We start from the raw sequence: 5,795 nt of genomic DNA, 5'->3' as shown, positions 1-5,795 counted from the left end.
CAACGATGGGCGATGGGGCAATGGCGACAGGTGGACGGCGACGGCTCGTGGCGGCGGGTGGAGGGCAACGGAGACGGCGAACCCTAACTTTGCGTAGGCAAAAAGACTTAGGCAAAATGAGACTACACGCGTGGGGACTAGCTAGGGTTATATACAAACATGTCATAGGTGACGAGTGATAATATTACCCGTCACCTTTTTCTTTGACTCGACATGTACATATAAGTCATAGGTGACGGGTGATAATATTACTTGTCACCTATAATTATCACCCGTCACTTATTGTAAGTAAAAGGTGACGGGTTATAATATTACCCGTCACCTTTTACTTCGACTCGGTCTGTACATATAAGTGATAGGTGACGGGTTATAAATGTCACCCGTCACTTATTGTAAGTAAAAGATGACGGGTTATTAATATCACCCGTCACCTTTTACTTCGACTCGGTCTGTACATATAAGTGATAGGTGACGATTTATAAATGTCACCCGTCACTTATTTCCTGTAAAAGGTGACGGGTTATTAATATCACCCGTCATCTATTGTAAGTAAAAATTCAAATTTGACATTGATATTACAAATTCAAATAACTTGAAACTTAAAATTCAATTTTGACATTAACATTAACTTAAAAGTCAAATTTGCCATTAATATTACAAATTTAACATTAATATTACAAATTTGTCATTAATATTAAAAATTTCACACTGAAATTCAAATTTGTCATTTTCGTGCTTTCTTGACATGGATCCCTTCATTATGGTCGGGGCGGATGTATGGAGTTTTCTTGATCGGCGAAAGGCATGGTAGGACTGCAGTAGTAAAAGGGGGGATTTCATCGAATTGATTGAACTCTTCCTCATCAATGACGTTTGCAACTCCGACTATGCGTCTTTTCCCAGTGACAACCACATGACGTTTCTTCTTTGTTGTGTTAGTCACATAAAAGACTTAGCAAACATCTTTAGCGAGTACGAAGGGTTCAGACTTGTATCCGACATGTTTGAGATCAACGCTAGTGAACCCATACTTGTCATTAGTGACTCCCTTTGCCCGACGTACCCAACGGCACCGAAATAGGGCTACCTTGAATCCCAAGTAGTTCAGCTCCCAGATCTCCTCTATTTGACCATAGTATGTGCCCCTCTGCATGTTATTGTCATAAGCTTCTATACGAACACCACTGTTCTAGTATATGCTCTTCTCATCTTGGGCAACTGTGTAAAATGTGTATATGTTTATATCATACCCTTGATATGTCATAATTGTGTATATAGGGCCTGTGCCAATTTTTTTACCAAAGCACTTGTAGGAGTACTTGATTGTCTGCTTCGATCTCGGAACCAAGTCGTAAATCTTCGCATATGTTGCCTCACAACCCAAGCTTCAGTCTGCCCTGGATTCTCTTCAAACAGATCTGCTTGTGCTCATCGACATATCAGCACACTTTGCTCATTTGCTGCAGCACAAGGAAATGAGCTTGGTCGTAAGCCTTCGGATCAGGAGTTATTGCCATATTCCCTAGAACTCCCACACCTGCGAGCCTCCCCTCATGGCGAGATTTAGGCACGCCAATTTGGTTATTTGGGCCAATGTAATTAACAGACCACTCCAATGCTTCCTCTGTCGCGTAACCTTGCATGATGCATCCCTCAAAAAAGGCTCGATTCCTTACGTACTACTTGAGAATGCCCATATATCTCTCGTATGGAAACATGTGATGCAGGAACACGGGGCCAAGGTAGTGTATCTCCTTCACTAGGTGAGCAATGAGATGTACCATGATATCGAAAAATGATGGTGGGAAATACACCTCAAGAACACATAGAGTCTCAAAGTGTCTTCTTTCTAGCTCCTCCAACGAGTCTGGATCGAGCACCTTTTGTTCAATTGCATTGAAGAAAAAGCACAGGCTCAGGATAGCCTCGTGAACCTTTATTGGGTGGATGTTCCTAATTTCTACCGCAAGCAGTGACGTCATCATCACATGGCAATCATGGGACTTCATCATGGCAAAATTCATTTTTAGCTCTTTCACTGACACAAGTCTTACGATGTTGGACGAGTAACCAAAGGGAACTTTCACACTATGCAAGAACTCGTAGAGTTCCTTTTCTCCTTCCTGGAGAGAATGATAGCTGCTGGGGGTAGGTGTTTTCCTTTGTCCGTATCTTGTGCATGGAGCTCCGACCTTAAGCTCATTTCTTCAAGGTCAGCTCATGCATTCTCATGATCATTTCATTTTCCCTTCATTTGGAGCAATGTACCAATCAGACTCTCGCAGATATTCTTCTTTACATGCATGTTGTCGATAGAGTGACGAACATATAATTTTTCTCAATACTCTAGCTCGAATAGTATAAATTTCTTGTTCCACATTCCTAACTATTCATCATCCTTAGAGGATTGATTTCGCTTGCCAAGGACAATATTGATATTCTTAACCTCATTGTGGACATCTTCGCCGCTGAAATACCTCGGAGGTAATGCTTTCTCCCTTGTGCCATCGAACTGCTTGTCCATGTTTCGGTACGGGTGTTTCCTAGGAAGGAAACGTCAATGCCGCATGTATACTGTTTTCTTTGAGTTGTTCAACCTCAAACTGCATGTGTCATCTAAGAAATAGGGGCATGCTTCACCTTTTCTTTTACTCTGACCTGACAGGTTACAAAGTGTTGGCAGATCATTGATGGTGACGAACAACATGGCGTGCAAGGTAAAGTACTCTTGCTTGTACTGATCCCAAACCTCGATGCATTCCGACCAGAGTTTCTTAAGATCATCGACTAAAGACCTGAGGTACACATCTATATCGTTGCTAGGTTGTTCGGTCCTGATATCAAGATCAACAACATAATGTATTTCTTCTTGTTACAAAGCCAGGGTGGAAGGTTGTAGATTGACAATACAACATGCCAGGTGCTATGTGAGGTACTTATGTTACCGAATGGATTCATGCCATCCGTGCTCATAGCAAACCTAATATTTCTCAATTCTGCGGCGAACCAACCAAATGTGGAATCAACGATTCGCCACTGAGCAGAATCTGCCGAGTGTTGTATCATTGTGTCATTCTTACGACCCTCCTTATGCGAACGTACCAATTAGGCCTCCTTTCTGTTGGCAAACAAACGCTTCAGACGGAGAATTACAGGAAAATACCACACCACCTTCCTAGGACCACCTTTACTTTTTCTTGCCTTTGTCCCCGTCACCACCGTCATTTCTACGCTTATATCGATGGGTTCCACACACGGGGCATTGATTCAGCTCTGCATACTCTCCATGAAACAAGATACAATCCTTCTTACATGCATGTATTTTTTCTATTTCCAGTCCTAAAGGACAAATTATCTTCTTTGCGTCGTAGACGCCCTTGGGCACCAAGTTCCCCTCCAGTAGCATGTCCCTTAGCAGATCCAGCAATGCTTCGAAACTCTTGTCAATCCAACCATGGGTTGCTTTCAGCTGTAGAAGCTTTAGGTTCCTAAAGATCTGCGTGTACTTCTCCTTACAGTTGGGATAAAGGGGCATTTTGGAATCCCGCACAAATTCCTGGAAATTAGCAAACTCACCATTGTTATACTTGTCGTGCCACTCAACATCCCGCACCATCTGGTCCACATTCTCCACAAAATCCTCGAGATCATTATCATTCAAACCTAATATGTCCTCATCCCTGAGATCATGATCCATTTTATCGGGTGTAAGTCCTTGATCCACACTGTCAGCATGGAGGGCCCGATCCATCCCTCCCTCGTTAAGGCCTTCTTCGCCATGTTTGTTCCAACATGTATAATTCTCTTTAAATCCATGCATGACCAAGTGTGCATGGATATTGTCTGGTTTCGGGAACTTCTTTTCATTCCTGCAGTCGCGGCATAGACAATACATTGCCGTTATACCACAATCTTTCATATCCACCAAGGCAGCACTCATGAAATGCTTCACCCCGCTCAGGTACTCCGTACAAGTCCGGGTCTTGAGGTATATCTAACTTCTGTCCGTCATCTACAACTAATGTAAAAATATTCATTCTTCATTAATAATGACCTTAATTTCATGGTTAAGCATGTGATTAAAATCTCCAACAAATACACTAGATCTATGACATCTCGCGGAAGATCAGCCAAACCTAGTACCAAATCTAACTTAAATACAACTCACTTGTACTAAGATTTTGGATAAAGATGCAAAATGACCAATTACAACTCAAAGCACAACAAATCTACCAAATAGGGATTAGAGGAGAAGGAAAGGGGGAGATACAAATCTTCAAAGACCTACCACCAATTCAAACTTTAAATTACCAAAATATTAGAGAGTCTCTAGTGAAACCGGAGAAAATCGCCAGAACTAAGCACGCGGTACTATTGACTACTATTCAGCCCGCACAGTGGCTGCCAACTAGCTTTATAACATATGTAAGTAATAAGTGACGGACACCAATATCACCCGTCACTTATCACTACTCATAAATGATGGATCATATTACAATCCGTCACTTATTACTGGCCCAGGAAGACCTGTCACCTATGCTAAGTCATAAGTGGCGGGTTGTACTATGATCCGTCACTTATGACTGGTGTGGGGAGACCCGTCATTTATGACCAGGTTATAGGTGACGGATTTAATCATTACTCGTCACTTATGTTATAGGTGAAAAAATTGTCTAAACTCCGAATATGCACTAAATTCATATATATATATATATATATATATATATATATATAGGACACCTATTCTATACTCCTAGGAGTATGTACTCCCACATGCAATATACCACCTAAACAAACACTTTATACTCTTTTATCATTTTTAGTATACTCTCGTACTAATTCTAAGATACTCCAATATGAGTTGTATGAAAAAAAATTCAATATTAGCTTTTCATTTTTTCTATATACTCTTTTTTATACATAAAAGAAGTATATACGCAAATTATGATAAAAATCATGGAATTTCATAAAAATTTTCTTGGGATTTATATTGTAGTATCTTATAATTACTAATGAAGTATATTTAAAGTGATAAAGAAGTATAACACACGTGTAAAAGTGATATATGAGAGGTGGGAGTACATACACCCAGGAGTACATACTAGTTTTCCTATATATATATATATATATATATATATATATATATATATATATATATGTATTCTGAGTGTACATACTCCCTCTCTAATGTGGGTTCAGAAAGAAGTATATATATCTAAAAATATATATTTTATTTATAAAGAAGTATATACATCTCAGAAAGTAGTACATACTTCAGTTGTACTGGGATCAACTATGAATCGAGTCGGGAGTTTATATATATATGTATACATATGTATATATATATATATATTTCTATTTAACACCCAACATGCTAAATAAACTATTTAGCATGTTGACCACCGAACAAGCAAACCCACGTCCATAACGTAAAAATAGTCCCACAACCATAAATCATATTTTTATGGAGAACAATGTTTTTACGGTCAGGAGAAGTTTTTTGGGTTTCTTAATGGGTTTTTTCCAGTTATTGGATGAGCATTTTCCAGTCGTTAGTTTTCAGTTTTTTAATAGGTTTTTTCCGTTCCCTGGATGAGGATTTTCCGACCATTGGTTTTTAGTTTTTTAATGGGTTTTTTTGGTCACTTGATGGGGATTTTTCGGTCAAGGAATAGGGATTTTTCGGTCGTGGGCTAATTGGACAAGGTTGTGTTGTGGGCGTGTTAAATATTTATTTAAGACATTGCACGTTAAATAACGTTATCCCATATATATATATACACAGAGAGAGAATA

The sequence above is a fragment of the Phragmites australis genome, chromosome 22 (assembly GCF_958298935.1).
Source record: "Phragmites australis chromosome 22, lpPhrAust1.1, whole genome shotgun sequence".
Taxonomy (NCBI): Eukaryota; Viridiplantae; Streptophyta; class Magnoliopsida; order Poales; family Poaceae; genus Phragmites; species Phragmites australis.
Note: the sequence above shows the minus strand (reverse complement) of the source record.